We start from the raw sequence: 21669 nt of genomic DNA, 5'->3' as shown, positions 1-21669 counted from the left end.
TTATAGGTTAAGGGACTAATGTGTTTGTGAGTATACACATGTCTATAAGTCTATGAGGAGTTTGATATTTACAGAGAAAGTCGACCCCTAAAAATGAATGTCTTCAACTGAATACTTTGGCTTTCTGAAGACTTTGAAAGTGAAGAAATTGGTGTGACCCTGAAGACTTGGTATTCATGCGAGGAACATGAAGAGTGAAGACTTTTGTTTTCGTAGTTTCATTTTCTCTTTCTTGAGTCATAGGAAACACCATACTGTTAAAGGGGGTCGAGGTAAAACTAAGGAAAAGTTTCCATGTGATACTCAACTCAAAATCCTACACCTACCAATCCTTTCGAGTGAAGCTATTGGAAATCTCATACAGTTCAGTCAATTTCTTCAGTGACAGAGACGAAGATCTTCTGGTCTCTGAGGAATTTGTTCTGACTGAGGAGTTACGAATTCACCAGTGCGGATTGCCTACAAGTGAGGGACATGATAGCCCTGGGGAATTTGAACCTCAAATTTCCGACCGTTGCTGTGCTATGCGCCAGCTATCCCAAAATATATTATCCACCTAACGGTCATATCATTGAAGGGCATTTATGTCTTATCATGTCGGGCTGCTCCCTTGGCTATAAATGGCCGCCCCCTACAACCACTAGCTGGTTGGCTGCTCCGAGAGAAACTGACACTTGTCATTGAGAGCATCCCATCCTCCGAGGACTTTGAGCGAAAATCATCAAGTGAGGAAAACCCAAACCCAAACACCTAAACACCCAAAGTGATTGAGCATCACTGAAGAGATTGTTCCTGTGTGGATCCGACGCTTGTTACCTTTGAAGACTGTGCATCTTCCAGACGGTTAGGCGTCATGGTCTAGAGCTTCCAAGAGGAAATTGTGGATCGCCGACTGACCGAGTTTGTGAAGGTTTGGAAGTCACCTGAAGACTTACCACGAGTGATTGGGCGAGGACTGTGTGGCCTTAGCTCAAGGAGAATACGGTGAGGACTGTGTGTCCGGGATTGTGTGTCCTCAGATTTAAATACCTAGCCGCTCCAACCAGACATACAACTATCACATCAGTTGGAACTGGTCTACCAAATCACTGTCTTCACCGAGCTAATTGGTTCTATTTCCTCAACCCTTTCATTTTCTCATTACCGTGTTGTGTACTTGATCGCTACTGTTTGAAGACTTTGACCAAAAACTTCCTCAATTTCATCAGTTCAATTTCTTCAGTCAGTTTGTCTTCAGCCTGCTTATCCCGTGTTTACGCTTTCTGTACTCAGTGCTCGTTTTCATTTCATCATGATGACTTTGCTTCTGTTTTCTTATGTTTACATCTGAGTACTTATTCCGCTGCTAGTCATTCGTGACTTAGGAATTTCCTCACCCTGAAATTCCTCAGTGACGAATTTGTAAAAATTGCCTATTCACCCCCATCTAGTCGACTTAATGCACTTTCAATTGGGAACAGAGCAAGGTACTCCCTTGTTCTGTGTGATTTTGGTTTAACCGCATGGAGTTTTAGTTATGTCGATCGCAGGAATGAAGACTGTGTCATGCCCCATCTTTAACGGTCATGATTATCCCAAGTGGAAGGCCATGATGAAGAAGTGCCTCATGGCGATGAACAACGAACTGTGGACCGTCACTGAGATTTGTCTTACCGATCTGTGAAAGATGGCGGAGGCTAATGACATTCGCAAGTACACTCTTCTTAACCTCACGGCGAAGGACATCATCTGCTCCTGTCTGTCTCAAAATCAGTTCAGGAAAATTATGCATCTCAGCCATGCGAAGCTTATCTGGGACCGACTCTTTGAGGTCTATGAAGGTCATATAACTCGTCACGATCCCTGGTTTGAGGATTTCAAGGAATCACTCAAGGCGATGACTTTTGATCCAGAATCATCATCCTCTGCACCATGCCTTATGGCAAAATGTGCCAAGGTAACTGAATGCTACCTATCTGAGTCTAGTGATGATGAATCTGGTGATGAATTTGGACCCAGCTATACCAAACTTGCTTCCCTTGCCACTAAACAACAAAGAGCTTTGGAAAGAGTTCAAAATATGCTTAATGAGAGCGATGATATGTTGGGTGAAGAAATGGATCGCACTAAAACTTTGAATGAAAATCTTCAGAGTCATCATAACACTCTCTTATCTGATCATGAGAAGATTTCTTATGAATTTCTTCAAAGAAAGCAAGATCTTGAAAAGCTAAGGGTGAGTTATGAAGATCTTCAGAAGGAGAGAGATTCATTACTTGCCCAACAAATCAGCGCCGCTCATGAAGAATTCATTCCACCATGTTTTTTGAAGTGCATTGAACGTGAATCTGCTAATTCTTCACCTGAAAGTTCAAATGCTTCTATTATTGGGGATCGTAGCAGAAATTTAAAATTTTCTACGCATCACCAAGATCCATCTATGGAGTAATCTAGCAACAAGGGGAAGGAGAGTGCATCTATATACCCTTGTAGATCGCTAAGCGGAAGCGTTCAAGTGAACGGGGTTGTTGGAGTCGTACTCGTCGTGATCCAAATCACCGATGATCCTAGCGCCGAACGGACGGCACCTCCGCGTTCAACACATGTACGGAACGGAGACGTCTCCCACGCCTTGATCCAGCAAGGAGGAGGGAGAGGTTGAGGAAGAGAGTCCAACAGCAGCATGACGGCGTGGTGGTGATGGAGCTCGTGGTTCTCCAGTAGGGCTTCGCCAAGCACTATGGAGGAGGAGGAGGTGTAGGAGGAGGGAGGGCTGCGCCAGGTTCAAGGGTGTGGCCTCCCTCCCACCCCTCCACTATTTATAGGTGGGGAGAGAGGGGGGCCGGCCCCCCTAGATCCCATCTAGGGTAGGGGGCGGCGGCCAAGGGGGGGAGGAGTGCCTCCGAAGTCAAGTGGAGGCCCTCCCCCTTAGGGTTTCCCCTCTCCCATGCGCATGGGCCTTGGGGGGGGGGGCTGGTGCCCTTGGCCCGTTAAGGTTAGGGCGGCCCCCTACAGCCCATGCTACTGTATTGGACGTGGTGGAACATTTTCCGGACCTCCGGACCCCTCCGAAATCCTCCGGAACCTTCCCGGTACAATACCGGAAAAAACAAACTTTTCCCGGAACCTGAACAACAACTTTCCATATATAAATCTTTACCTCCGGACCATTCCGGAACTCCTCGTGACGTCTGGGATCTCATCCGGGACTCCAAACAACATTCGGTAATCACATACAAGTCTTCCTAATAACCCTAGCGTCATCGAACCTTAAGTGTGTAGACCCTACGGGTTCGGGAACCATGCAGACATGACCGAGACAACTCTCCGGCCAATAACCAACAGCGGGATCTGGATACCCATGTTGGCTCCCACATGTTCCACGATGATTTCATCGGATGAACCACGATGTCGAGGATTCAATCAATCCCGTATTCAATTCCCTTTGTCCAGCGGTATTGTACTTGCCCGAGATTCGATCGTCGGTATCCCGATACCTTATTCAATCTCGTTACCGGCAAGTCTCTTTACTCGTTCCGTAACACATCATCCCGTGATCAACTCCTTGGTCACATTGTGCACATTATGATGATGTCCTACCGAGTGGGCCCAGAGATACCTCTCCGTTTACACGGAGTGACAAATCCCAGTCTCGATTCGTGCCAACCCAACAGACACTTTCGGAGATACCTGTAGTGTACCTTTATAGCCACCCAGTTACGTTGTGACGTTTGGCACACCCAAAGCACTCCTACGGTATCCGGGAGTTGCACAATCTCATGGTCTAAGGAAATGATACTTGACATTAGAAAAGCTTTAGCAAACGAACTACACGATCTTGTGCTAGGCTTAGGATTGGGTCTTGTCCATCACATCATTCTCCTAATGATGTGATCCCGTTATCAACGACATCCAATGTCCATGGTCAGGAAACCGTAACCATCTATTGATCAACGAGCTAGTCAACTAGAGGCTTACTAGGGACATGGTGTTGTCTATGTATCCACACATGTATCTGAGTTTCCTATCAATACAATTCTAGCATGGATAATAAACGATTATCATGAACAATGAAATATAATATAATAATAACTAATTTATTATTGCCTCTAGGGCATATTTCCAACAGTCTCCCACTTGCACTAGAGTCAATAATCTAGTTCACATCGCCATGTGATTAACACTCACAGGTCACATCGCCATGTGACCAACATCCAAAGAGTTTACTAGACTCAATAATCTAGTTCACATCACTATGTGATTAACACTCAATGAGTTCTGGGTTTGATCATGTTATGCTTGTGAGAGAGGTTGTAGTCAACGGGTCTTGCCATATTCAGATCCCTATGTATTTCGCAAAACTTTATGTCATATCGTAGATGCTGCTACCACGTTCCACTTGGAGCTATTCCAAATTGTTGCTCCATTATACGTATCTGGTATCTCTACTCAGAGCTATCCGGATAGGTGTTAAGCTTGCATCGACGTAACTCTTTACGTCGAACTCTTTATCACCTCCATAACCGAGAAACATTTCCTTATTCCTCTAAGGATAATTTTGACCGCTATCTGGTGATCTACTCCTAGATCACCTTTGTACCCTCTTGCCAGACATGTGGCAAGGCACACATTAGGTGCGGTACTTCAGCATGGCATACCGTATAGAGCCTATGACAAGAGCATAGGGGACGACCTTCGTCCTTCCTCTTTCTTCTGCCGTGGTCAATCTTTGAGTCTTACTCAACTTCACACCTTACAACTCAGGTAAGAACCCCTTCTTTGACTGATCTATTTTGAACTCCTTCAAAAACATGTCAAGGTGTGCGTTCTTTGAAAGTATCATCAGGCGTCTTGATCTATCTCTATAGATCTTGATGCCCAATATGTAAGCAGCTTTATCCAGGTCTTCCTTTGAAAATCACTCTTCAAACAACCGTTTATGCTTTCCAGAAATTCTACATTATTTCGGATCAACAATATGTCATCCACATATACTTATCAGAAATGTTGTAGTGCTCCCACTCACTTTCTTGTAAATACAAGTTTCTAACAAACATTGTATAAACCTAAAAGCTTTGATCACTCCATCAAAGCATATATTCCGATTCCGAGATGCTTGCTCTAGTCCATAGAAGGATTGCTGGAGCCAGCATACCTTTTAGCATCCTTAGGATCGACAAAACTTTTATTGTATCACATACAACTTTTCTTACGAAAACTGGTAAGAAAACTTGTTTTGACATCCATCTGTAAGATTTCATAATCGAAAAATACAGCTAATGCTAACATGATTCCGACGGACTTAAGCATCGCTACGGGTGAGAAATTCTCATCGTAGTCAACTCCTTGAACTTGTGAAAAGACTCTTTCCCACAAGCCGAGCTTCATAGACGGTAACATTACCGCCCACGTCCGTCTTCTTCTTAAAGATCCATTTATCTCAATGGCTTGCCGATCAACGGGCAAGTCCACCAAAGTCCATACTTTGTTCTGATACATGGATCCTATCTCGGATTTCATGGCTTCTAACCATTTGTCGGAATACGGGCCCACCATCGCTTCTCCATAGCTCGTAGGTTCATTGTTGTCCAACAACATGATATTTAAGACAGGATTACCGTACCACTCAGGAGTAGTACATATCCTTGTTGACCTACGAGGTTCGATAGCAACTTGATCTGAAGCTTCATGATCACTATCATTAACTTCCTATTCAACAGACGTAGGTGCCACAGAAAACATCTTTCTGTGTTGCATCACTTTCTGGTTGAAATAAAGGTTCGACAACATCATCAAGTTCTATCTTCCTCCCACTCAATTCTTTCGAGAGAAGCTCCTTCTCGAGAAAGGACCCGTTCTTAGCGACAAACAATTTGCCCTGGGATCTAAGATAGAAGGTATACCCAACTGTCACCTTTGGGTATCCTATGAAGATGTATTTGTACGTTTTTGGGTTCGAGCCTTTCCGGCTGAAGCCTTAAGCATTGCAGCCCCAAACATTACGAAACGACAACTTTGGTTTCTTGCCAAACCAATGTTCACACGATGTCATCTCAACGGACTTAGATGGTGTCCTATCTAAACTGAATGCAGCTGTCTGTAACGCATAACCTCAAAATGAAAACGGTAGATCGGTAAGAGACATCATAGATCACACCATATCTCATAAGGTTCGATTACGACGTCCAGACACACCATTACCCTGTGGTGTTCCAGGTGGCTTCAACTGTGAAACAATTCCACAATGTCTTAAGTGATTGCCAAACTCATAACTCAGAAATTCTCATCGATCAGATTGTAGGAATTTGATCTTCTTGTTATGATGGTTCTTAACTTCACTCTGAAATCGCTTGAACTTTTCAAACGTTTCAGACTTGTGCTTCATTAAGTAAATATACCTATATCTACTCAAATCGTCAGTGAAGATGAGAAAATAGCGATATCCACTGCACGCTTCAATTCTCATTGGATCACACGCATCAGCATGTATGATTTCCAACAAGTCACTTGCCCGTTTCATTGTACCTGAAAACGGGGTCTTAGTCATCCTGCCCATGAGGCATGGCTCGCATGTGTCAAGCGATTCAAAATCAAGTGACTCCAAACATCCATCGACATGGAGTTTCTTCATGCATCTTACGCCAATATGACCTAAGCGGCAGTGCCACAAGAAAGTGGTACTATCATTATTAACTCTACATCTTTTGGCGTGAACATGTGTATTACCACGACCGAGATTCAATGAACCATTCACATAGGGTGCATGACCATGAAAGGTATTATTCATGTAAACAGAATAACCATTATTCTCTAACTTAAATGAATAACCGTATTGCAATGAACATGATCTAATCATATTCATGCTCAACGTAGACACCTGATAACATTTATCTAGGTTCAATACTAATCCCGAAGGCAGATGGAGCGTGCGATGGTGATCTCATCAACTTTGGAAACACTTCCAACACACATCGTCACCTCGCCCTTAGCCAGTCTCCGTTTAGTCCGTAGCTTTTGCTTCAAGTCACCAATAATAGCAACTGAACCGGTATCCAATACCCAGGTGCTACCAGGAGTACTAGTGAGGTACACATTAATAACACGTATATACTTTGTTGAAGTTGCCAGCCTTCTTATCTACCATGCATTTGGGGTAATTCCGCTACCAGTGACCGTTCCCCTTACAATAGAAGCACTTAGTCTCGGGTTTGGGTTCAACCTTGGGTTCCTTCACTGGAGCGGCAACTGGTTTGCCATCCATGAAGTTTCCCTTCTAGCCCTTGCCCTTCTTGAAACCAGTGGTCTTGTTAAACCATCAACACTTGATGCTCCTTCTTGATTTCTACCTTTTGCGGTCTTAAGCACCGCGAACAGCTCCGGGATCAACTCCATCCCTTGCATGTCATAGTTCATCACGAAGATCTAGTAGCTTAGTGATAGTGGCTAGAGAACTCTATCAATCACTATCTTATCTGGAAGTTTAACTCCCACTTGATTTAAGTGATTGTAGCACCCAGACATTCTGAGCACATGCTCACTAGCTGAGCTATTCTCCTCCATCTTGTTGGCAAAAGAACTTGTCAGAGGTCTCACACCTCTCAACACGGGCATGAGCCTGAAATCCCAATTTCAGCTCTTGGAACATCTCATATGTTCTATGGCGTTCAAAACGTCATTGGAATCCCGATTCTAAGCCGTAAAGTATGGTGCACTAAACTATCAAGTAGTCATCAGGATGTGTCTGTCAGGTGTTCACAACATCCACAGACGACGTTGTAGGGGTTTGCACATCGAGCGGTGCATCAAAGACGTAAGCCTTCTGTGTAGCAGTGAGGACACTCCTCGGACTACGGACCTAGTCCGCATCATTGCTTACAATATCTTTCAACTTAATCTTTCTCTAGGAACGTATTGAAACAGGGAGCTACAACGTGAGCTATTTATCTACAACATATTTGCAAAGACAATTTAGACTATGTTCATGATAATTGAGTTCATCTAATCAAATTATTTAATGAACTCCCACTCAGATAGACATCCCTCTAGTCATCTAAGTGAAACATGATCCGAATCGACTAGGCCGTGTCCGATCATCACGTGAGACGGACTAGTCATCAACGGTGAACATCTCATGTTGATCGTATCTTCTATACGACTCATGTTCGACCTTTCGGTCTTCCGTGTTCCGAGGCCATGTCTGTACATGCTAGGCTCGTCAAGTCAACCTAAGTGTTTCGCATGTGTCCCGAGGCCATGTCTGTACATGCTAGGCTCGTCAACACCCGTTGTATTCGAACGTTAGAATCTATCACACCCGATCATCACGTGGTGCTTCGAAACAACGAACCTTCGCAACGGTGCACAGTTAGGGGGAACACTTTTCTTGAAATTTTAGTGAGGGATCATCTTATTTAAGCTACCGTCGTTCTAAGCAAATAAGATGTAAAACATGATAAACATCACATGCAATCAAATAGTGACATGATATGGCCAATATCATTTTGCTCCTTTTGATCTCCATCTTCGGGGCTCCATGATCATCGTTGTCACCGGCATGACACCATGATCTCCATCATCGTGTCTTCTTGAAGTTGTCTCGTCATCTATTACTTCTACTACTATGGCTAACGCTTTAGCAATAAAGTAAAGTAATTACATGACGTTTATGTTGACACGCAGGTCATAAATAAATTAAGACAACTCCTATGGCTCCTGCCGGTTGTCATACTCATCGACATGCAAGTCGTGATTCCTATTACAAGAACATGATCAATCTCATACATCACATATATCATTCATCACATCCTTTTGGCCATATCACATCACAAGGCATATGCTGCAAAAACAAGTTAGACGTCCTCTAATTGTTGTTGCAAGTTTTTACGTGGCTGCTATAGGTTTCTAGCAAGAACGTTTCTTACCTACGCGAAAACCACAACGTGATATGCCAATTTCTATTTACCCTTCATAAGGACCCTTTTCATCGAATCCGATCCGACTAAAGTGGGAGAGACAGACACCCGCTAGCCACCTTATGCAACTAGTGCATGTCAGTCGGTGGAACCAGTCTCATGTAAGATTACGTGTAAGGTCGGTCCGGGCCGCTTCATCCCACGATGCCGCCGAATCAAGATAAGACTAGTAACGGCAAGTAAATTGACAAAATCGACGCCCACAACTGCTTTGTGTTCTACTCGTGCATAGAAACTACGCATAGACCTAGCTCATGATGCCACTGTTGGGGATCGTAGCAGAAATTTAAAATTTTCTTCGCATCACCAAGATCAATCTATGGAGTAATCTAGCAACGAGGGGAAGGAGAGTGCATCTACATACCCTTGTAAACCGCTAAGCGGAAGCGTTCAAGTGAATGGGTTGATGGAGTCGTACTCGTCGTGATCCAAATCACTGATGATCCTAGCACCGAACGGACGGCACCTCCGCGTTAAACACACGTACGGAACGGAGACGTCTCCCACGCCTTGATCCAGCAAGGAGGAGGGAGAGGTTGAGGAAGAGAGTCCAACAGCAGCACGACGGCGTGGTGGTGATGGAGCTCGTGGTTCTCCAGCAGGGCTTCGCCAAGCACTATGGAGGAGGAGGAGGTGTAGGAGGAGGGAGGGCTGCGCCAGGTTCAAGGGTGTGGCCGCCCTCCCACCCCTCCACTATTTATAGGTGGGGAGAGAGGGGGGCCGCCCCCTAGATCCCATCTAGGGTAGGGGCGGCGGCCAAGGGGGGGAGGAGTGCCTCCGAAGTCAAGTGGAGGCCCTCCCCCTTAGGGTTTCCCCTCTCCCATGCGCATGGGCCTTGGGGGGGGGGTCTGGTGCCCTTGTCCCATTAAGGTTAGGGAGGGCCCCTACAGCCATGCTGCTATATTGGATGTGGTGGAACATTTTCCGGACCTCCGGACCCCTCCGGAATCCTCCGGAACCTTCCCGGTACAATACCAGAAAAAACAAACTTTTCCCGGAACCTGAACAACAACTTTCCATATATAAATCTTTACCTCCGGACCATTCCGGAACTCCTCGTGACGTCCGGGATCTCATCCGGGACTCCAAACAACATTCGGTAATCACATACAAGTCTTCCTAATAACCCTAGCGTCATCGAACCTTAAGTGTGTAGACCCTACGGGTTCGGGAACCATGAAGACATGACCGAGACAACTCTCCGGCCAATAACCAATAGCAGGATCTGGATACCCATGTTGGCTCCCACATGTTCCATGATGATCTCATCGGATGAACCACAATGTCGAGGATTCAATCAATCCCGTATTCAATTCCCTTTATCCAGCGGTATTGTACTTGCCCGAGATTCGATCGTCGGTATCCCGATACCTAGTTCAATCTCGTTACCGGCAAGTCTCTTTACTCGTTCCGTAACACATCATCCCGTGATCAACTCCTTGGTCACACTGTGCACATTATGATGATGTCCTACCGAGTGGGCCTAGAGATACCTCTCCGTTTACACGGAGTGACAAATCCCAGTCTCGATTCGTGCCAACCCAACAGACACTTTCGGAGATACCTGTAGTGTACCTTTATAGCCACCCAGTTACGTTGTGATATTTGGCACACCCAAAGCACTCCTACGGTATCCGGGAGTTGCACAATCTCATGGTCTAAGGAAATGATACTTGACATTAGAAAAGCTTTAGCAAATGAACTACACGATCTTGTGCTAGGCTTAGGATTGGGTCTTGTCCATCACATCATTCTCCTAATGATGTGACCCCGTTATCAACGACATCCAATGTCCATGGTCAGGAAACCGTAACCATCTATTGATCAACGAGCTAGTCAACTAGAGGCTTACTAGGGACATGGTGTTGTCTATGTATCCACACATGTATCTGAGTTTCCTATCAATACAATTCTAGCATGGATAATAAACGATTATCATGAACAATGAAATATAATAATAATAACTAATTTATTATTGCATCTAGGGCATATTTCCAACATCTATTGCTGCAAATTCTTCACATGTCTCTGCTATCACTAATTCCTCATCTGAGGATGCTGCTAGTATCACTAACAATGCCGGGCTGAAGGAATTGTATGTGACAGGCATGTACAAAAGCCTCAAAGGGCATCAGGCACTTTGTGATGTGCTTAAAAAGCAGATCCTCAACAGGAACCCTAGGAAAGAGGGTATTGCCTTTTGGAGGAAACTCAATGCTGATGGGACATACTGGAAGCTTGAGCAGTATCCCAAAACCTCATGGGTTACCGCAAAGGGACCTCTAGTAGATCCATCCACTTTATCTGGCTTTACATGTGAATCTTCATATTATTCTGATGAGTCATTTGACTCCAACTATAAACTGTTCAAAAATCAGAATGATGAAGTATTTGCTAGATATGTTGGCACTAACTGCAGGAATGGTCCCGCTATGAAGAAAATCTGGGTTCCCAAAAGGTGCCTTGAAAGTCTTCAGGTGAATGTCATCATGACACCACCTGTGAAGAATAGGAATCCCAGATCAAATTCTTCATATGGACCAAAGTCTTCACATGGGCCACATTCCTCACATGGATCAAATTCCTCATATGGATCAAAGTCCTCATATGAACATCATCGTGCTAACACTTCTGTTTCGCAGGGAAGATCTAAGGGTTGTGAATATGTGCATTATTCTTCAAATCATTATGTTCATAAGTCCTCGAAGAATTTCTCTGCCTATTCATATGCTTACCCTAGCCACTCTTATCTGAAACGAAGTGGATTGGCGTCTATGCCACCTTTCTCTTATGGAGCTCGCAGAATGATGAACTCTTTGCCACCCCTCCAGATGTGGGTGGTGAAGAAAAAGAACTAATCTCTTATGCAGGATCAGGTCTCCAGACGAACTTAAAACATCTGAAGAATTTGCTGGAGGCCTAAATAATGCTTGAAAGGACGCAAGCTAATCATGAAGAAATGAGTTTTCATTTCTCACGTCCTCATACTACTATATCTGTTTTATTGCATGATGAAATTGATGTGATGAATCTGATGTCATATTCTTCACTGATGAAGTATATGAGTTCGTAAGATGCACTAATTCATCTGCAGGATGATCAACCCAAAGCCACTGAATGGGTCCTCGATAGTGGATGTACAAATCACATGACTGGTGACATGAACTTATTGATGGATACTGCTTTATCTCCATCGCATCTGAAGCATATCACCTATGCTTACAAAGGCAAAAGCAAGGTATTGGGTCTAGGTAAGGTTGCGATCTCAAAGGATCGACACATGGACAAAGTCATGCTTGTCGAGTCCTTAGGATTCAACCTCATGTCTATCTCAATGCTTTGTGATCTTGATATGCTGTTGTCTTTGGCAAGTATCGTTGTGTTGTGATCATGGAAGCTGACCATTCCAAAGTCTTTGAAGGCTTTAGGAGAGGAGATCTGTATATTGTTGATTTCTCTACAGGACCACAACCTGCTACATGTCTACTTGCAAAAGCTTCAGAAGGTTGGCTATGGCATCGACGACTTGGTCATGCTGGCATGAGGAACTTGCACACTCTCGCGAAGAAAAAGCATGTCATTAGCATTGAGGATGTCAAATTCCTCACGGATCACCTGTGTGGAGCCTGTGAAGCTGGAAAGATGACCAAGGCCAAGCATCCCTCAAAGACTATCATGACTACCACTCGTCCATTTGAATTTCTTCACATGGATCTCTTTGGCCCTAATCATTATTCCTCATCCACCAATGAAGCATCTCTATATGACTTTGTTATTGTTGATGATTATTCTTGTTACACATGGGTGCATATCGTCACTTACAAACGTGAAGTGCAGGAAGTCTTCAAACATTTTCCTCGAGGGCTTCAACCAACTTTGGTGTGAAGATCAAGCACATCAGAAGTGACAAATGGGACCGAGTTCAAGAATACTGGTCTTGATGACTATCTTGATGAACTTGGTATTACTCATGAGTTATCTCCTCCTTATACTCCTCAGCAGAATGGCGTCGTGGAGCGCAAGAACATGACTCTTGTTGAGATGGCTCGCACTATGCTTGACGAATACAAGACGCCTCGTCATTTCTGGATTGAGGCAATTGATACTGCGTGCCACATCATCAACAGAGTATATCTTCAAAAATTCTTCAAAAAGACGTCATACGAACTCCTCATTGACAAGAAACCCAATGTGAGTTATTTCAAAGTCTTCGGTGCTAAATGTTGGATTAGGGATCCTCATCACAATTCTAAATTTGCACCGAAAGAACATGAAGGTTTTATGCTTGGTTACGGAAAGGACTCGCACACCTACAGAGTCTTCAACTCCTTTCACCACAAGGTTGTTGAAACTATAGATGTGCAGTTCGATGAAATTAATGGCTCGCAAAGAGAGCACCTACCTCCTGTGCTAGATGAAAAGTCACCTGAGGAAACTATCAAGTTCAAGGCTACTGAGGATGTCATTCCTACTGAAGAATCTATTGAAGAAGTCATTCCAGAACGTGAAGAACAGCAAGCTGGCACACCTGAAGAAAATGGCTCTAAAGAAAATACTGAGCCAACTCAACGTCACCAACCCGCTCATCCTTGTGTTGCAAATGAAGTGCAGATCGAGAAAATCATCAGTGACATCACCGCACCAGGTCCCCTCACACGCTCAAAGGCTTCACATTTGTCTAACTTTTGTGGGCACTTTGTTTTCGTCACTATTACAGAGCCCACTAAGGTAGACGAGGCATTTCTGGAGCCTGAGTGGATTCAAGCAATGCAAGAGGAATTACATCAGTTCGAGCTCAACAATGTGTGGGAACTTGTCAAGCGACCAGACCCATGAAAGCATAATATCATCGGCACCAAATGGATCTACCGCAACAAGCAAGATGAAAATGGCCTTGTGGTGAGGAATAAGGCACGGCTTGTAGCTCAAGGCTACACACAGGTTGAAGGAATTGATTTTGATGAAACTTTTGCACCTGTTGCTAGACTCGAGGCTATTCGCATATTACTTGCTTATGCTAACCATCATAATATCATCTTATATCAAATGGATGTGAAAAGTGCATTCCTCAATTGTATGCTTGAGGAAGGAGTTGTCGGCGTTCTGGGAACGGGGGTCCCCAGACTTGCCTGCCTGTGGCCCACGGCGTGGCTGTGCTAGCAGGCCCGTACGGCCCATCTTCATCAACAAGACATTCAAGACCCCCGCGAGGGGCCAAGCCTTGCGGGGCATGTCGGATTTCAGGTTCCGACAGACCCTTAAGGTTCGAACACTGGGGTGCGCACGGAGATCTCTCCCCTACTGATCTACGTCCGATCTCCTCGTGTGATCTAAGCTGGAAACGATGAACAACACAAAGGACACGAGATTTATACTGGTTCGGGCCACCGTGGTGGTGTAATACCCTACTCCAGTGTGTGGAGTGGTGGATTGCCTCAAGGGATGATGATGAACAGTACAAGGGAAGAACAACCTCGCGAGAGGTGTTCTTGAGCTGGTGCGATGAACTGCTGGGTGAGTTCAATCGCCTCTCTCCCTCTATCCTTGCCTCTAGATCAGATGGCCGCTACTCTGTGGTGGCTAGCTCTATTTATAGAGGCCCTGAGCCTCTCCCCAAATAATGAGCGAGGAGGGCGCCAACAATTGGCCATTTTGAAGGGTAACATCTAGTACAAGTTATCCTGACCAAAGGTGGTCTTCGGCTGCCAAAAGCACTGGTGATGACGCCGTCTTGGGCTCCACGGTGACCTCCATCCTGCCGCTCTGCTGGTCTTGGTCTCATTGCACCAGAATGGTAACCTTTGCCTGATGCCTTGGCCTGTGCTTGCTCCCTTTGCACCAAAGGGGAAACAAGGAAACTGCGCAGGCCGGCGCCCACCTGGCGCCCGCTTGGTCTCGGTCGTCATGGCTTGCGTCACGGGCTCCTCGCGAGGTGCCCCTGCCTTGATCTCTCCGCCTCCTCGCGAGCCTGCCTGATGAGGCTACCTCTAAGGAAGCTTTCGGTCGTCCGCCTCGCGAGGCTTGGCCCCTCACGAGGGTCCTGAGCTTGAACTGACGAAGATGGGCCACGCTGGGCCCCCACTTGAGCCACGCCACAGGCAGGCAAGTCTGGGGACCCCCGTTCCCAGAACGCTGACAGTAGCCCCCGGGCCCAAGGCACACGCGGGCTTGGCCTAGCAGGGAAGCAAAGAGGCAAGCGCGAAGTGCCGCGGGCCCCAATAGCCTGCGACCTTGGGTGCCGCGTGGCTATCGACTGGACGTGGGCGTCTGTGCTTCCCCACGACGCCTCGGCAACCGCATGACTTGACAAGTCCCTGCATGCAGAGAAACTGGTCATGATTACCTGCGATCGTGGTGCTCGGCGGTTGGCCTTCTCCGGCTATAAGTACGGGACTGCGCGAGCCCCTTCAGTCCATCCCTTCCTGCTGCTCCTTCCTTATTCTTGGCTACTCGCCGTTCCCATGGTTTCACCGAAGAGATTCTCGGCCGCGGAGAAAGCAAAGGCTCGTCAGGTCGGGCCTGACTCCCTCCCGACCAAGCGCGGCCGAGGCCGCCCCCGCAAGCATCCCGCGGTCCTCATAGCGGCTTTCCGCAGCCATGGTGGCGGCGCCCTGCGCGGTCGTGAGCGCCCGGCTGCCGAGGGGAGGCATGCCGTGTTCGCACGGCCCCCCAGGCCGCGCTTTCGCTCGGCGGAGGTGCTGCTGGAGTTCGTCGTGTGGTCGGCGGACCCGACCAGCACCTGGCTCCAGCTCCCCCGTTTCTTCGTAGGTGAACTGCCGGCTAGCGCCCGGTGCGGCTTGTGGCTCCAGGCTGATGATTGTTGCAGTAGGGCCTCCTGGCCTTCGCTGGAGGTCTCCGCTTCTGGGAATGGGGCCCTGACCCGCGGCTGACAAACGTTTGCCTGCGCGCGCGGCCTAAGCCAGCGGTGCACCCTGCACTTCAAGTTCGATGGCGACGCCACCCTCTATGTGAGGGTGTTCGGGGAAGACGGTCGCCGCGCTGGGTGCTGCCCCAAAGATGATGACCGCGGCCGCCTGCCCAGCCCCGGTACTGACCAGGATGAAGACGGCGACAGGCGCACCGACGGCGGTGCTCGAGGTTCGCCAAGTTTCGGCAACTCTCCCTCAGGCAGCAGCTCCTCCAGCGGCGGCCGCGACTAGCCCCCGCGCCATCGCGCCCGCCTGGGTGAAGGTAGAGGGTCGGCCCGCCGTCGCGCCCCGGTGAAGCGAGAGGAGGGATCTGCCTGAGCCCCAGGAGCTGCTCGAGCCTTCGCTGTAGGTTGATGCCGGGCAAGCCGTGCCCATTTTGTTTTTCTTCTTCCCCTGCGCAAAAAGAAGGTAGCATAGGGCCCCGTGGGGGCGTGTTAGAACTGTTGCCGTTAATTATCGTGCTGCTTCCGCTATGTATGCGCCATGTTTCCGTGCCCTATGCCCGCGTGCGGGGATTACTTTAGCTTGGTGGAGCTTGATGCGGTCCTCGCCTCCTGAGGACGAGGCCTCGCCGTGCGCTTCGTGCCCTACAAAGATCAGCAGGAGGGGTAACTTCCAGTCTCGATTGTGAGGGCGATCGGCCCAGGTCCCGCGCTTGTGTTGCGATGCTCGTGAGGCACGGACTGGGAGGGGTGCTCCCACAGAGGACTCGGACAGGAAAGCTTCGGTCGACCGGGGCAAAAAACGCTCGCGAGGGCGCCCGCGAACCTCCCTCGCGAGACTTGTGCGAGAGAAAACGAGGCGAGTGAGTGAAAAAGACAAAGAGTCGCAAGCCTGGGACGACAACAGCTCCAGTAAAACTTCAAACAAGAACGAACAAGCCAACTGCAGAAAGCAAATGAAAAAGCCGCGTCCGGCACCTATTCTAGTCTTCGACGTCTTCTCACCAGCGCGGAGCTAAGTGCTGCCACTAGGCGTGGGCGGGAGCCCCCGAGGCCAGAGGGCGGCACTCCGGAGACTCCGAGGCGTGTACAACCCCACTCATTATTACGTGAGAGTGTCACGGGCAGCGAGGTTCACAGGTGTTTGCCTTCTTCACAGGCACTGGGCCTTTCCCAAAACGCGACAGCTTCACAGGCATTGGCCTTCTTCACAGGCACCGGGCCTTTCCCAAAATGCGACAGTTTCACAGGCATTGGCCTTCTTCACAGGCACCGGGCCTTTCCCAAAACGCGACAACTTCACAGGCATTGGCCTTCTTCACAGGCACCGTGTTGGGATTCGTAGTAATTTCAAAAAATTTCCTACGCACATGCAAGATCATGTGATGCATAGCAACGAGGGGGAGAGTGTTGTCTACGTACCCACGCAGACCGACTGCGGAAGCGTTGATGCAACGTAGAGGAAGTAGTCGTACGTCTTCACGATCCAACCGATCAAGTACCGAAACTACGGCACCTCCGAGTTCGAGCACACGTTCAGCTCGATGACGATCCCCGGACTCCGATCCAGCAAAGTGTCGGGGAAGTGTTCCGTCAGCACGACGGCGTGGTGACGATCTTGATGCACTACAATAGCAGGGCTTCGCCTAAAGTCCGCTACAGTATTATCGAGGAATATGGTGGCTAGGGGCACCGCACACGGCTAAGGAATAGATCACGTGGATCAACTTGTGTGTTCTAGGGTGCCTCTGCCTAAGTATATAAAGGACTAGAGTGGGGAGGCTGGCCGGCCAAGGTGTGGCGCGCCAGGAGAGTCCTACTCCCTCTAGGAGTAGGATTCCCCCCAATCCTAGTTGGAATAGGATTCGCAGAGGGGGAAAAGAGAGAGAGGGGGCCGGCCACCTCTCCTAGTCCTAATAGGACTAGGGGAAGGGGGAGGCACGCAGCCCATGTAGGGCTGCCTCTTCTCTTTTCCACTAAGGCCCATAATGGCCCATTTAGCTCCCGGGGGGGTTCCGGTAACCTCCCGGTACTCCGGTAAAATCCCGATTTCACCCGGAACACTTCCGATATCCAAACATAGGCTTCCAATATATCAATCTTTACGTCTCGACCATTTCGAGACTCCTCGTCATGTCCCCGATCTCATCCGGGACTCCGAACTCCTTCGGTACATCAAAACTCATAAACTCATAATATAACTGTCATCGAAACCTTAAGCGTGCGGACCCTATGGGTTCGAGAACAATGTAGACATGACCGAGACACGTCTCCGGTCAATAACCAATAGTGGGACCTGGATGCCCATATTGGCTCCTACATATTCTACGAAGATCTTTATCGGTCAGACCGCATAACAACATACGTTGTTCCCTTTGTCATCGGTATGTTACTTGCCCGAGATTCGATCGTCGGTATTCCTATACCTAGTTCAATCTCGTTACGGGCAAGTCTCTTTACTCGTTCTGTAATACATCATCCCGCAACTAACTCATTTAGTTGCAATGCTTGCAATGTTTAAGTGATGTGCATTACCGAGAGGGCCCGGAGATACCTCTCCGACAATCGGAGTGACAAATCCTAATCTCGAAATACGCCAACCCAACATCAACCTTTGGAGACACCTGTAATGCTCCTTTATAATCACCCAGTTACGTTGTGACGTTTGGTAGCACCCAAAGTGTTCCTCCGGCAAACGGGAGTTGCATAATCTCATAGTCATAGGAACATGTATATGTCATGAAGAAAGCAATAGCAACATACTAAACGATCGGGTGCTAAGCTAATGGAATGGGTCATGTCAATCAGATCATTCAACCAATGATGTGATCCCGTTAATCAAATAACAACTCTTTGTTCATGGTTAGGAAACATAACCATCTTTGATTAACGAGCTAGTCAAGTAGAGGCATACTAGTGACATTTTGTTTGTCTATGTATTCACACATGTATTATGTTTCCGGTTAATACAATTCTAGCATGAATAATAAACATTTATCATGATATAAGGAAATAAATAATAACTTTATTATTGCCTCTAGGGCATATTTCCTTCAGTCTCCCACTTGCACTAGAGTCAATAATCTAGATCACATCACCATGTGATTAACATCGATAGTTCACATCATCATGTGATTAACACCCATAGTTCACATCGCCATGTGACCAACACCCAAAGGGTTTACTAGATTCAGTAATCTAGTTCACATCGCTATGTGATTAACACCCAAAGAGTACTAAGGTGTGATCATGTTTTGCTTGTGAGAGAATTTTAGTCAACGGGTCTGCCACATTCAGATCCACATGTATTTTGCAAATTTCTATGTCAACAATGCTCTGCATGGAGCTACTCTAGCTAATTGCTCCCACTTTCAATATGTATCTAGACCGAGACTTAGAGTCATCTAGATTAGTGTCAAAACTTGCATCGGCGTAACCCTTTATGACGAACCTTTTTGTCACGTTCATAATCGAGAAACATATCCTTATTTCACTAAGGATAATTCTGACCGCTGTCCAGTGATCTACACCTAGATCACTATTGTACTCCCTTGCCAAATCAGTGCAGGGTATACAATAGATCTGTTATACAGCATGACATACTTTATAGAACCTATGGCCAAGGCATAGGGGATGACTTTCATTCTCTTTCTATCTTCTGTCCTGGTCGGAATTTGAGTCTTACTCAATTTCACACCTTGTAACACAGGCAAGAACTCTTTCTTTGACTGTTCCATTTTGAACTACTTCAAAATCTTGTCAAGGTATGTACTCATTGAAAAAACTTATCAAGCGTTTTGATCTATCTCGATAGATCTTGATGCTCAATATGTAAGCAGCTTCACCGAGGTCTTTCTTTGAAAAACTCCTTTTCAAACACTCCTTTATGCTTTACAGAATAATTCTACATTATTCCCGATCAACAATATGTAATTCACATATACTTATCAGAAATGCTGTAGTGCTCCCACTCACTTTCTTGTAAATACAGGCTTCACCGCAAGTCTGTATAAAACTATATGCTTTGATCAACTCATCAAAGCGTATATTCCAACTCCGAGATGCTTGCACCAGTTCACAGATGGATCACTGGAGCTTGCACATTTTGTTAGCATCTTTCGGATTTGACAAAACCTTCTGGTTGCATCATATACAATTCTTCTTTAATAAATCCATAACGGAATGCAGTTTTGTTTATCCATTTGCCAGATTTCATAAAATGTGGCAATAACTAACATGATTCGGACAGACTCAAGCATAGATAAGAGTGAGAAGCTCTCATCGTAGTCAACACCTTGAACTTGTCGAAAACTTTTTGCGACAATTCTAGCTTTGTAGATAGTAACACTACTATCAGCGTCCGTCTTCCTCTTGAAGATCCATTTATTCTCAATTGCTTGCCGATCATCGCGCAAGTCAACCAAAGTCCAAACTTTGTTCTCATACATGGATCATATCTCAGATTTCATGGCCTCAAACCATTTTGTGGAATCTGGGCTCATCATCGCTTCCTCATAGTTCGTATGTTCGTCATGGTCAAGTAACATGACCTCCAGAACAGGATTACCATACCACTCTGGTGTGGATCTCACTCTGGTTTACCTACAAGATTCGGTAGTAACTTGATCTGAAGTTACATGATCATTATCATTAGCTTCCTCACTAATTGGTGTAGTAGTCACAAGAACAGATTTTTTGTGATGAACTACTTTCCAATAAGGGAGAAGGTACAATTACCTTATCAAGTTTTCTACTTTCCTCCCACTCACTTCTTTCGAGAGAAACTCCTTCTCTGGAAAGGATCCATTCTCAGCAACGAATATCTTGCCTTCGGATCTGTGATAGAAGGTGTACCCAACATTTTCTTTAGGGTATCCTATGAAGACGCACTTTTCCGATTTGGGTTTGAGCTTATCAGGATGAAACTTTTTCACATAAGCATCACAACCCCAAACTTTAAGAAATGACAACTTTGGTTTCTTGCCAAACCACAGTTCATAAGGCGTCGTCTCAACGGATTTTGATGGTGCCCTATTTAACGTGAATGCAGCTGTCTCTAATGCATAACCCCAAAACGACAGTGGTAGATCGGTAAGATACATCATAGATTGCACTATATCCAATAGAGTACGGTTATGACGTTCGCACACACCATTATGCTGTGGTGTTTTAGGTGACGTGAGTAGTGAAACTATTTCACATTGTTTTAACTGAAGACCAAACTCGTAACTCAAATATTTTACCTCTGCGATCATATCGTAGAAACTTTTATTTTCTTGTCACGATGATTTTCCACTTCACTCTGAAATTCTTTGAACTGTTCAAATATTTCAGACTTATGTTTCATCAAGTAGATATCCCCATATCTGCTCAAATCATCTTGTGAAGGTCAGAAAATAATGATACCTGTTGTAAGCCTTAATATTCATCGGACCACATACATCAGTATGTATGATTTCCAACAAATCTGTTGCTCGCTTCATTGTTCCGGAGAACGGCGTTTTAGTCATCTTGCCCATAAGGCATGGTTCGCAAGCATCAAGTGATTCATAATCAAGTGATTCCAAAATCTCATCAGCATGGAGTTTCTTCATGCGCTTTACACCAATATGACATAAACGGCAGTGCCACAAATAAGTTGCACTATCATTATTAACTTCGCATCTTTTGGTTTCAATATTATGAATATGTGTATCACTAAGATCAAGATCCAATGAACTATTTTCATTGGGTGTGTAACCATATAAGGTTTTATTCATGTAAACAGAACAACAATTTATTCTTTTACTTAAATGAATAACCGTATTACAATAAACATGATCAAATCATATTCATGCTCAACGCAAA

Source organism: Triticum aestivum, chromosome 2A (assembly GCF_018294505.1).
Source record: "Triticum aestivum cultivar Chinese Spring chromosome 2A, IWGSC CS RefSeq v2.1, whole genome shotgun sequence".
Lineage (NCBI taxonomy): Eukaryota > Viridiplantae > Streptophyta > Magnoliopsida > Poales > Poaceae > Triticum > Triticum aestivum.
Note: the sequence above shows the minus strand (reverse complement) of the source record.